The sequence below is a fragment of the Falco cherrug genome, chromosome 4, assembly GCF_023634085.1.
Source record: "Falco cherrug isolate bFalChe1 chromosome 4, bFalChe1.pri, whole genome shotgun sequence".
NCBI lineage: Eukaryota > Metazoa > Chordata > Aves > Falconiformes > Falconidae > Falco > Falco cherrug.
Window position 1 is genome coordinate 92,650,665 of NC_073700.1, and position 12,883 is coordinate 92,663,547.

The 12,883-nt window shown below is 43.5% G+C and overlaps 1 long non-coding RNA gene across 2 annotated transcripts in view; it reads right to left on the reverse strand.

Moving 5' to 3' along the window:
- The window catches only part of LOC114017807 (uncharacterized), a 38,790-nt gene that overhangs the window by 4,184 nt on the left and 21,723 nt on the right, over nt 1-12,883 (reverse strand). For both annotated transcript variants that reach the window (XR_008731997.1, XR_003563066.2), the window contains exon 2: nt 1,330-5,277. This is a non-coding gene — a long non-coding RNA (uncharacterized LOC114017807). The remainder of the gene's footprint in view (nt 1-1,329; nt 5,278-12,883) is intronic.

A 12,883-nucleotide genomic window follows, 5' to 3' on the forward strand; every position in this document is an offset into this window, starting at 1 on the left:
AGGAGAAAAATGAGAGGGAGTGGGTGGGCGGGGGGATGTCAATTAAAGAATGGCTCTGTAACAAAGATAGAAAATTCAAAACCTAGTGATTGCTTTTGCCTACCCTAGTTCAGTAGCAATTTGTGTCACTTGGATTTTACTTCTTTTGTCATTGTCTTTTGCCTTCATTGGTTTTCCCTGATGCCCCATAAATCTTTAAACCCTGAAGCTAAAAGAGGCTGCCTTGTGCACCAGCTTGAATATTGATTTTGCTAGAGAGTATAAAAACTAGAGAGATAATAAGGAAATCCATCTAAGGTACCCTGCCAAGGGGTCCCATTAGTTGCTTTACCAGGCATCAATTCGATAAACCCTCGAGAGCAGCACATGAATAAACATCAGAGCCTCTCTGGCATGTTAATGCATCAGTTGCCTAATTGTCAATGCTGCCAACAGACTCCAAGAAAAGTGCTGTCTTGGGAGTTCAGCTCCTTCCAACTTCAAGTCCAAAGATTTGACGCTGGCTTAGAAGAAGGCAGGGCTCAGGATGGGGTGGGGGTGTGACAACCAGATAACATGGGCACAGCTGCTGTAAGCGTGGTGCTGGATGCGCAGCCCAGCCCTGAGCAGTCTGGGTGTGCTGCATCCATATGGCATGCCAGCCCATGGTCACGAGGTGCCCCAGGTTAGATCCAGGGCTTTCCCTGTGCAGGACTGGAAATTTTTTTTTTTTTTTTTGGGGGGGGGAGGGGGGAAAGTGTCTTAAATCTTGACCTCAAGCAACAGGAATAAACTGGTCCTGAGCTGCTAGATGTGAATGATTTTCTCCTCTATAGCTACCAGCGAGCCTGGGGGGCAAGAAAGCAAGAACCCAGCTAGTTATTCCAGGCTCTACCACGTGTTTTCCCTGTGACCAGGGCCTTTTTCTTTACCCTGTGGGGACCCTTATTCCTGGCACAGCTTCTTTCTGTCTTATCTAATGAGGTTTTAAATTCCTCGCAGAGAAGTTATTCTCTCCTAATGTGTTCATACAGTGCCTAGCACAATAGGGGCCTAATATCAGTTGGGACCTCTACTTGCTGCTGTGATAATAATTTTATGAGCAGCCTTTCATTAAGATCCATTGCTACTTAAGAAACAGCTGCAGTGTCACTTTATAAGGCTGTTGACTGTTTTAACTCCCTCTGCTCCAGAAACAAGGTTTTGATCTTCACTGTAGAAATGGATGTGGGTAAAAGAGGCTGAAGCACGAACAAAAAAAGACAATTTTGCTATCAAATGGGAAAATTCAGAATCAGAACATCTGAGACTGCCAGGAATTTAAAAAACATAAAACAACACTGTTCTCACCTCACTGGAGAGGTGCATTTGAATTCATCCATCTTCATTTCATTCTTTTCCATTGTCTTTCAATGGCCGCATCACTCACTCGATTAGCACAGCTCACAGCTAGTAAGAGGGACACAGGTGTGTCCCATTGAGGCTCTTCAGCCTTAATAGGGGAAACATTTATTACCATGACAAATAATGCAGAACACAGGCAGGATTTTCCTGATTCCCCCTCCTCCATTAAAATACAAAAGCCTGTTAGGATGCTACAGCTTATAGTTAATGATAGTCACAGAAGTAGAGAGGAGGCAAGAAGCAGGAGATCAAAAGTCTAGAGCTAAGAAGTGTGGTGAGTTTTTTTCCCTGCCTTTTACCTTAAGGGGGTGTGGGGGCTCCCTGGGGCATCAGCTGAAGATGTTGACAGGTGTCCCTTGCATGTCACTAGCCAGCTCTGTCACCTGCGAAAGGCTTCCACAAATACACAAGACAGGTAAAATATTCCTTCTTTTCTGTGCTCTGCTCAGCCAGCTGCCTCCGGGAATGTCTGTACGAAGTATTTATTAGACAGACTTTAGGTAAAGCAAGTGTCTGCCAACGGTGGCAGGCTATCAGGTGTCCTGAAAAGGAGCAAGGTGAATGACCTGGGTGGTGAAGAAAACCGTGGTGCTCACCTTGATGTTACTATATTCCACCCCATTTCAAGTTTTCTCCATGATTTTTTGGGAAACTACTTTAGGTCTGTGAAGATACATCTTTTGCAAGAAGTAGAGCTTCCTTTCTGATACTCAACTCAAGCTGTTGTAGACCTACTGTGAAACAAGGTGTGTGGGGGAGAAAAGCCTGTACTTAAGTAGCATCTTGCTGGTGAATTAGCTTTTCAAAGGTTGCCTGGACTTTCCAGCTACTGACAGAGTAATTATGGAGACTAGGAAATATTTATAGTCACTTAGGAGAAAAAAAAAAATAAAATATCTAATTACTTGAAAACTAGGATCTATTGTATCAGTGAGTGAGGCACCTGTAATGTCCTGCATAAGGGCTCCACTGCCCTTAATTTTTGATCTACAAGGAATAGCAATAATGAGAAAACGTTACTCTCATTAAGTCAGGAGAGCTGTTCCACATCTAGGGGTGTTCTAACCAGAGCAGAGCACATTGGAAAACAGGGTAGCCTGGACTCCTCGCATCCTTGTCCCATTTAACAGAGAATCGGAAGCAAGGGCACATGAGTCATCCCAACCCAGGCTAGGCAAACGGGAGAGGTGCCTTTCTCAGCCTTGGGCTCCCTGCTGAGCTAACCCACAGAGGAGTGAGTGTGCGTGTGTGGCCAGGAGCGGAGGGGAGCCTGGAGTGAGAAGTCCAGGGAAATTTGGAGCAGCTGGTGACAAAGCAATCTGACTCTGGGAGCTGACGCGATAGCCTCCTGGTGTCAGCAGGCTGTATCCAGTGACTGCCTAGCGAGCCCATCCTCAGAGATGGGCACCAGGAAGCAATTGCTGCCAAAGCACGGGGCAGCTGGGCTGGCTGCCATCCAGGCAGGAGATGAGCAAAGGGGCTTGTGAGCAGCACGGGAGAAATGCAGCTGTGGATGGGACAGGGGAATCTGAAAACAAGGGGCAGACTTAGAAAGAAATGGCAGAAGAGCAACAGTTGAGCAGGTGTAATGAAAATGAGACACGTGGAATGAGAGACCTGAAACTAGATGAAAGAAAGGTGAAGCCAAAGGTCATCTATGTGTAGATTCATCTGTTTAAAGGTAGCCCAAATATATTAGTTCAATGCATAGAGTTCCTTCAATGAAATAAGTAAGTTGATTTAGCCCTCGCTCAGAAACCTAGGGGAATAAATTCACCTGTTGTTCTTCCTGAGGACACTTATGAGCACTTCAGGATCATGGACTAGCAAAGAGGTTAAGGACCATGGTCAGACTAAAACCAAGCACAGAAGAACAGTCAGTTTATGGCTATCCAAATCCTCGATATAGCACCCAGTAGTGAAGAACATAAGAAATGGGCCACAGGGCCAGACAATCTATGACAGGTTTGTGTCTTTGACAGAGAAACTAGGAAATGTTTTTCAAGTAGGGTCTGACTACTGTTTTTGCAGGCTGCTCTCCTCGTGTGTCCCCAGCAGCCACAACAGCTGGATACGGGACATGAGAGGATATGTTTCTGCCTGTCCCCATTAGCATCTGTCAATGTTACAGAATCACAGGAAGACAGGTTGATAAGGACTTCCTGAGACCACTGAATCCAACATCCCACTCAAAGAGGGACTAGCCTGCTGCCTTCTATGTTAACATGTCTAATCCTTCTTGTAGCCTCATGGTATGAGCTCCTACTACTTCCTGTGGAAAAAAAATCCAGAAATTTGCTACTTGCTATGTGAACTCTTCTATCAGTTGTAAACTGATGTCCTATTTTGTATGAATGGCTTCTAGCTCTAAAGCTGCAGGACCCGGCACAAAAGCAGTCTGCATTCACTTTCTCCACCGCTTTCCTGATTCTATATCCTTGAGGAGCCTAACATCTCCAAACTGAAGAGTCCCAGCCCCTTTAGCCTTTTCTCTTCAGGCAGTTTCTCCATTCCCTTAATCTTTTTCCACCCAAATTCAGCTGGATGCCAACAAAAGTTGCCTGGATTTTCAACTTTGTATGTTTCTTTCTGAAGCTGTTAGAAATTCCAGGGAATTTTCTCTGGTCCAATTTACAAAGTCAGTTTTATTACAGCTATTCATTTCTGCTGCCATTCTCCAGTCTCACCAGAAAGAGCAGAGTCTGAAGCTTTTGCCCTGTTCTATCAGAAATATCCTAGAACAGAGCCAAGAATCCTTATGAATTTTGAGCAGAATCATCACAGCCTGCAAACAAATGCCCTGCCTTAAGCTCTTTTATCTCTTCTGAGTCTTTTCTCAAAGTTTAACCCTTACCAAATCCAAGTCCATTAAATTATAAATATTCCTCTATTGTCACTGGAAGTGCTATGAAAAACATACAGTCTCTTCTCCTTATCAAAGTAAAAAAATAGATACATGGAAGAAGGAGGAGATGTAGGGCTGACAAAAGATATGGAACTAGAATTAAAACAGGAGGAAGAGAGAGGACTGAGGGGAAAAAGCAGAAAGAGGAACACAGAGTCAGAGGTACAGGTGGCTGCAAACAGGAAAAACAGAAAGCATGGGTCCATGTGCTAGGGACTGCGCTCATGTGCCAGAAAGGTTAGTGGGAAAGGGTATTCTGTCCTTCCTGGGAATCCACAAGGAAGGCAGAGAAGGTCACAGATGCTACTTGTCCATCTGATGCGGATCCTGGACAGTAGGCATCTATCCATGGTGAAGAAAAAACAGGGATGGACATCAGCAAAGCATCCGATCAGAGTTTGCAAATCCTGGCTGGGACTGGCAGATGGATACACGGCTCTCCCCATGTGCTGTATGATTGTGCAGACACTTTTCTGTTACTGTCTTCCCCTTAGTTTATAGTTCTACTCTTTACTCTTTTATTCTTTACTCCTGCTATGGGAACTCCACTCACATTTTTTTTTAAGAATCAGTCTTCTTTTGTGCTCTATATTGTAGCCAACCTGTCAGGTAAAGCTTTAGAGTCCACAAAGACAACCTCAGAGGTCTCGGTGGGAATATTTAAGCAAGAAGATGTGCTGGTCTTCTGCTAGGCAGCTAGCACCGTGAGATCGCAGTAAATTCAATACAAGAGGGATAATGTTAACACAGTTAAGCGTGAATTTAGACATGTCACTGCTAATCCCTAGATTAACAAGAGGGAAGGAAATGTGTCAAAATAATAAAGTACCTATTAAAAAGGCTGTAGAGACAGACACTGATCCATAGTTAGCACCGATAGATGACAGAACATCGTCAGTGAAGCGTGAGTCGTCATCTGGCAACGCTCTGTTCTGCAGAAACCAGATGAGTTAGGGACTTCTGTCAGACTCGCGGGGGATTTCCAGATACTGAAAGAAATAAATAAGGAAAGTGAATTTGGAAGAAACATAACATTTTTTTTTAATTTCTCACTTTAATTTGGGGTCTTTAGAACTTTATCCTTTTGTTCTCTGCGTCCACAGGGGAAGTGATGATCCAGCAGGGTACTCACATGAACTGTGCGACATTGCTGTCACAGTTGCCGAAGCCCTTTGGAGGAATAAATTAATTACTGTCTTCAGATCATACAAGGAAAGAGGATAAAGGTCTCAGAGGGAGACAGGTAGGAACCCCAAAAGCCTTGGACAGCTGGGGAGGCTAGGGGCTATGTGAAACACAGGGCTTCTCAGGCACTAATCCCATGCTGCTGGTTTAGTTTATCGGCTAACAGCATGTATGTGAAACTTTGGCTCATGTTGCTGCTTAATGTTTATTAGCATTTATGCTTTCCAAAGGGGAAAGGAGAGTCTATAAGCTGATTTTTAAAGGTGCCTTAGGATGAGCCCACCAGCCCCTCTGGGCAGGTTGTGGGAGAGCCATGCTACAGCCCTGGGCAGCAGAAGGCAGATGGTGCTTGGGTCCAGCATCTTGGCCTTGCCCGACTTCTGGACGTTGTGCTTGGCACCAGCAAGAGCTCAGACATTGTTAAACGAAAAAGAAGAATAAAAAAAAAAGGTATGTATGTGGTATTTTTTTAACTGCCCTATGGTTTTGAGCCTTGCTCGAGTTTTTCCCTATAAGCAGGAGGTCTAGGAGCTTAGCTGGATGTGTCATTCTGTATCTTATTAGGAAAGTGAGCAGCAAACAGTATTGTATGTGCTTGGACATAAGGTCCATGGTAAAATCAAAGAGTAATCTATCCATCTCTCTTAGGTATAGCCTAAGGAATACCTGCTTGCTGTCCTGTGAAGCTGTCTCTTAACTCATTAACAGAGCGTCACCTTTCAGCAAAAGGGCCTTTTGCACTCTCCTATGAAATTTCTAGGAGTTTTCTTATTCCTCCTTTCTGTGCGTCTATGTTCAAATATGCCTGTACTGTTCAAAAGAAGATTAAGTGTCTATTGGTGTTTTAAGGTATAAATTTGATATCTGGATATTTTTATAGCTTGGGTCCTTAATTATACCACTCCAAGAGAAACACTTCAAGGATAAAGATTAATTGCTTTTAATGTTATTCCATATTTGTAATGCTACAGATAATGCTTGTTTTAAGTAAGTGGAAACAGGTGTGTAACAATTGATTAAATTAAATTAAACAAGCAAGTAGGGAATGAAATGCACATGGCTATTTTCAAGGAGAGATATTGTAAACACTAATTAAGCAGCTGGAAATCAATAACTACACAAAACCATTCCCTCTTCCCAATTTTATGAGATGGAAGAAGCCCTGATGTTTTCAATCATGACTTTGTTATTTATACCTTGCTGAGGTATAAGTAAGTGATGCCTATAACTGGGCCAGCCATGGCATGGATGCAGCCAGCTGAATTTTCTTATCTGGGCCTTTCTGAATCCTGTAGAGGCCCAAGAAGCATGATGTAGCACCATTTTCACACTGCCCATTTATTCCCAAAAGAGAGAGTGACTTGTCTAAAGTGACTCAGTTTCAGAACTAATTAGCAAGAATAACCCTCCATTCCCCTTCTGGCTAAAATTAAGTCCTTTTATATAAAGTAAGGGATGGCTAGTACTTTTCCAGTGCTGAATTACCATCCAAGACTCCTTCATTTTTGTGTGTACATGAATAAAAAAGACTTGGAAAAGGGAGAATTGGATTTGCAAAATTCTCTAAAGGTCTCAGTATAAATTTTTGCTTTTAGAGAGTCCCCATTAGCATTGACCTTCTTAGTCAATAGATGTGCTCCCTGCAGAAGCACAGATGGGCTCTTGGCTTTTGTAATGAAAATCAGTTTGATGGCTTTTTCTACTACTGCTAGCAGAAGTCAACACTGCTAAGCTAGAGCAAGAAGCTACTTTCCAGTCTGTTTTGTCCAACCCTATGCACAGCTGTTTACAAAGGTCCTAGCAGCTACCCATTTGCCACCCCACAAGATGGAACAAAAGGCTTATGTTGGATGCACAGAGGATCCACAGCAGAGAACTTGCCTTATGAGATTCGCAGGTCTCCCCATGCTGGTTAAGGCAGGGGTTTCCCTGTACCAGCTGGAGCAATGCCTGCGCTGGTTGAGGAGGGGGAACAGGTCTTGCTGCTCAGAAACTGGTGGCCAGTTTAGCATTGGTGTACACAAAGCCTGGCTCTTAGGTTCTATGGTAGATCATTAAAAATAATAACTAAAAAAAAAAAAGCGAGGAGAGAGATGCATCCTTCTCTTTTCGTCCCTGGGGCCCCCAGGAAAGGTGAGTGAAACAGGTTCAACCTCCATCCCATGCACACTGTCTCCATCTAATCCTGAACAAACCAAGTTTGTGTGGATTTTACAGACAGGAGTGTGGTGTGTCTGGATGGATGGAGGTATTCCACGTAGATAATTAGAAATTAATTGGAACACAGACTGCACTATGCCCACCCTTCCTTCCCTGCATCTTCCCACCACCATCACCTCCTCTCCCTGCTGCTCTAACAGGGAAGCCATAAAAATACTGCTCCTGAGGAGGGTGCCTTGGAGGGGGAGCAGGGAAGAAGTGGAGGCTCTTCTCTCTCCTGGCTTTACAGGTACGCATCTGCAGCTTTTATATTGGGTTGTAAGTGCATCCAGAGGGTGAAGTGGAAGGCTGGATTTACTGTCACCAGAACACCTTCAGCAGGGACCCATACTGCTGCTTTCACAAGATCTCTGGTCCTCTTTTCACATGCATAGGAGCATTTGTGACAGTGACTGTAGAAAGTGGGCGCCCTGCTATTACCCTTCCGCAAGATCCTCACGGAGGTTTGCTTGCAGCTGGAAGCTCACGGTGTTTGGTTTAAACATGCGTCATACCTTTGGCAGATGACAATTCATATAATGAAAAGAGAGTTCAGTTCAACTTGTTTTCAAAACTCACTTGTTGGAAGATCTGTCTGCCTTTTCTGTCATGTATTATGTTAATAATTTCCTGGCCCTGCTGAACAAAAAGAAGCCCTCTGTGGTCTCACTGGACCATTAGAAAAGAGAGGCAGCTCTCGCCTGCCTCTGCAAAATTTCCTGATATTAGCAATTATTGTTCTGATGTTTCATTACTGATAAGTAGGAAACCTACCAAAGAATGGGCATGTAATTAAGCTACAGGCAAAGAGGCGCTTGACTGGTTGGACACCGCTTGAACCCAAGCAGTCTTTATTCATCTAACTGAAATAGATGCTGCCCACTGCATACCAGCTTCACCGAGGTCCTCTCTGTGACATCACCTGGGCGCTGTTCCCCTCACTTAACCCAGATGATGGCTTTTCACTATGATGTGGCTTCAGAGAAGGCGTTTCCCCAGTACTGTGTGGGCCGAAACAGCAGTGCTGAATGTGAATATATGATTACCCTTGAGGCAAGAGAAGCTGCCCAGTTCATTCTGGTGATGTCAAAACTCTACATGCCCAACAGAAATTGTCTTGCATTAGCTAATTAATCTAGCACAATTGTCTTGCATTAGCTAATTAATCTAGCACATTTTCTGTGTATCATGGCAATGCTCCTTATTCTAATGGCTGCCTCATTAGAAACATCTTTCTGGTAAGGTACAAAATTTGCCTTTCTGAGACAACAGAGAGTTTCATCTCCCGAGGTCCGGACTCCATTGAAGTCACACTTTTGGGAGAGTTTCCACTTCTTAATGTTGTGTTGGGAAATTAACTTTGTGCCATCTTGGCCCCATTAAACCAGCGGGAGTTTTGCCTTGGACTGCAGTAGAATTTGGATGTTGTGCACTCTATAATAATTGAACTGGAAATTATAGGATCACAATCTTCCTTCTGCCCTATTAATGAGCTTAACAACTTGCTAGCAGCAAGCTTCTGCAGATAAGGAATCTGTGCAAGTATTTACACAAATCCCACATGAAGCAAAGTTTATATGTCTCTAATGAATGAAATGTAATGTGCCCATGCTGGGCTCGGTGTTCAGCAGCCTGCTGCCAAACCTTCAGCTGGGCTCAGCTCTATTGACGTTATAGGAAGAATGGATAAAATGCTAATGACTAATACACCTTTTTGGTATTAGAATTGCAAACTTGAAGTGCAGGCACTGAAATTAAGGGGAATTTTAGACTTGGTTTCAATAGAAGCAGAGCTGCTTCTACAAATTCCAACCAGTGGAGGGGTGGTATTGTTTCTTTTCTGCCTTTGAAATATTTTGTGTGACTTTCTTTGTACCATCACCTATAATGGAAGAGATCATCCCAGACAAAGGACACCATCCTGCTCTGAATATCAGGCAGTAATCTGTTTAGCAATAGCAACCAAGCAAGGATCATTAGCACGCTTCCTTCCTCCTTCCCTTCATTTTGTTGTATGGGCTGCATCAGTAATCTGAAATTTGAGGGATGTTGGATGAAGACAAGGGCAAAAGCTGTGCACGACTGCTGCCACTGGTGCAGCACCACTGCTATCCTCTGGGCAACCTGAGATTTCTCAGGTTCATGGGATGCAACATCCCCTTATTTCCCCTCTGCCCTTCAGCACAGATACAATCCTCAGGAGGCAGGGCTACAAACCAGGCAGCTATCGGTGGGCTGCAAAAAATCCTTGTACGCTGCAGGAGGCTGGAGTGCTCCAACTCTGACACCTTCTCTCAACAACACAATATAGAAATGCTTTGTAGGGATCTTTAGACCAAGCTGTTAAGGACAGCGGTGTTCAAATAAGCTGCTCATAAGTGGACTGGGAGGTGTTTTGATTTGCTTCACTGGTCAACAAAATATAGGGCTCTTTAACACCTTTATTGTAGCTCCTTAATTGTGCAAGTAGAAATATTTTCTCAAAATCCCTAGAATTACAAATTACAATAACCACAGCATGTATATATATTCTGTGTGTGTGTGTATATAAAACCACAAACCCAACTGTTTTCTTCAAAAGCATATCCGGATAAGAAAACAGCAGTCCTGAGCCTGCCATCATCACATGCCAACCATCAGGGCTCTGACTGGGCCAGCTGCGTGACCAGGTAAGGATTTACATTAGACATCAGTCAATGGTGACACCCAGAATGAAGTAGTAAAGATGTGGCATGTAGAAGACTGCTTCCTTGAACTCCCATCCTCTGCCTTCTCTACCCAGCTTCAATTACTCTGTTACAGTTTTTTCTCTACTGATTTTTTTCAGGACTATAAGTACTGAAAATTAGGTTTATTTTCCTTTGTACAGTCAAAAGAAAAAAACCAAACAAACAACAAAACAACAACAAACCCTCAGGATATGGAAAGATATGTTCTTCCCTTTTCCTACAGAAAGGAGGTGCTAAGAAATGCCGGAGATGCAGCTCATGGTTTGCCACTGACCGAGGAATGCTGGACAAGTCAGCACCTCTGCCCAGGTCCCCCTCCAAGATCTGAGCCAGCCACAAACTGGAAGTTCCTGGTAAAGAGTCCATGGTTTGCTATAACATGAAGAACAAAGGGTGAGTAGGATGTTTCAAGATATTTGCTGAAAACTGGAAATTCCCAGGGAAGTTGAGAAGAGGCAGTATTCACCCTCCCTGAATTTCTTTGAAAACCCTCCCATGCAGATGGCTCTGCTCTTTTCTTCTGGGTTTCATGACCTGGGTTGAAAGACTTTTGGTCTGATTTCAATCAAACCTGGTTTATTCCGCTTTTAATACAGTGTTTACTGGATAACACATGCTGAAATATCCTCTGTCGGGAATGTTCACGGACACTGAACTCAGGTCTGAGATGTCTACATCTCTTTGCCATCCTGCTGCGAGGCACAGACAGGCACAGCCTGAGTTTGCTAATAAGTCTCTGTCCCTAGTCTGAGAGATAAGCGTGTGTTGCAGGCACTGGTGTTTCTCACACCTATGCGTTCTGTTTCCAGCCAGAGAAGTTGTTTTCTTCCCAGGTTTGCAGCCCAGTAAAACAAAGCAGACAGTGTGGAGGGCGTTAGAAAGGAGAGCAAAGACAGCGGTGTGTTAGAAGCTGTTCAATATTTTAAGCTATAAGCACAGGAGGGTTGTGATGATAGTTGACAATATAATGCCCAGGTGCATAGTTGCAAATGCTGTAATCTTGTAGAGTCTGTGGTGGTTTAGTAGAAAGACCCTGTGTGTTAAATGCTTGGGAAGACACAAGTTTGGCACCTAATTCACTAAGGCAAGGAGTTAGAGGGTAGGGTGAGGAGTGGCAGTGGGGCTGCAGGAAAAGGAGCAACATGACAGATCTAATGTACCTTGAAAGGGAAGGAAAGAGACTTCTCTCAGAGGTGAAGGGCAGCTTTCACCCCAGCCTGGCTCCCACCTTGCTCCGTGCTGCATAATAGTGATGCATTTAAGGAGAAGCACAAGTTACACAGGCCAGAGGTCATCTGCTACTGCTTTGTCCCACGTCTCCCTGGAATATAGTTTTCCACTACCATCTGCCATTTGCTGGATTTTTACATCTGTCTTTCCCTAAAAGTAACCTCTGCAAAGCCCCCTGATGTGAAGATTGACAAAAAACGTGGACCGGAGTCTTTAGGAGCACCAAACTTGAAAACTTTTCTCCCTCATTTAAAGCCACATCTTTTTCTTTCCTTGCTTTCTTCTGGCTTACTCCTCCTGAAGTAAGCAGGAAGACTTGGTTATAGACTAAATACAACAGAAAATGTTAAATTATCTATGTAAATGTAAAAGCACAGGGTAATCTACAATCATTTTCATGTCAACTTAGTGTGATACTCTTTTCCCTTGGCTTTGCCAAAAGAGTCTTGTCATGATGCTGTGACTCTTGCCACAGAAACTCCCCTTGCCACTCTAAATGGGGCTATTTTCTTCCAACCTTTTAGGACTCCTTCATAATCCCCCTAACCTTTGCAGGGGCAGCAGGAAGGACGTTTGCATGAGAGCCATCTGTCAGGGTAGATACAAACCCCAGACTCCTCTGGGCCTTAGAGACTGCTCCAGCCTCGAAGGCTACACTCAGCAGTACAGAAAATACAGATTGTTTCCCTCTTGGACCCAGGACAAGTGTGCTGCCTTTCAGGATGTGGCAATGATTTTCCTGAAGTAAGCCTTCTGTTTAAAAAAACGTGAGTTATCTCTATGTTTGAGTCTGTGATAAATGCAGCTTATGCCCTTATATGCATATTCTTTTAGATATAAAGGCAAATGTAATGTTTGTAACAATTTGCCCGAGAAGTTGGCGCATTGAGTGCAGGTTTCAATCTATTGCACTTTTAACCTCTACAATGTAAAGGGAAACCACATTAACCAGCAAGTGTTGACTGTACATCAAGCAGCCTGTTCGATACAAAAACACAACACTGCACATTGATCTACTGATCAAACTGCTCTGGCTGCAAAGTAACTTATTTAATCAATCACAGTCTGTTTTATACCTATGACAACATTTATAAGGTGACCAAATGAATATGTATGTATATGTATTTGTGTATCTATCTGGTTCCTATTAGATCGTCTCCTCCTTTCCCATCTGTCAAAGCTGCATTGCCTGTCTTCTAAAGCACTAGCCTGGAAAGTTTTATACATGTGCTTATCTTTAATTACATGAGTA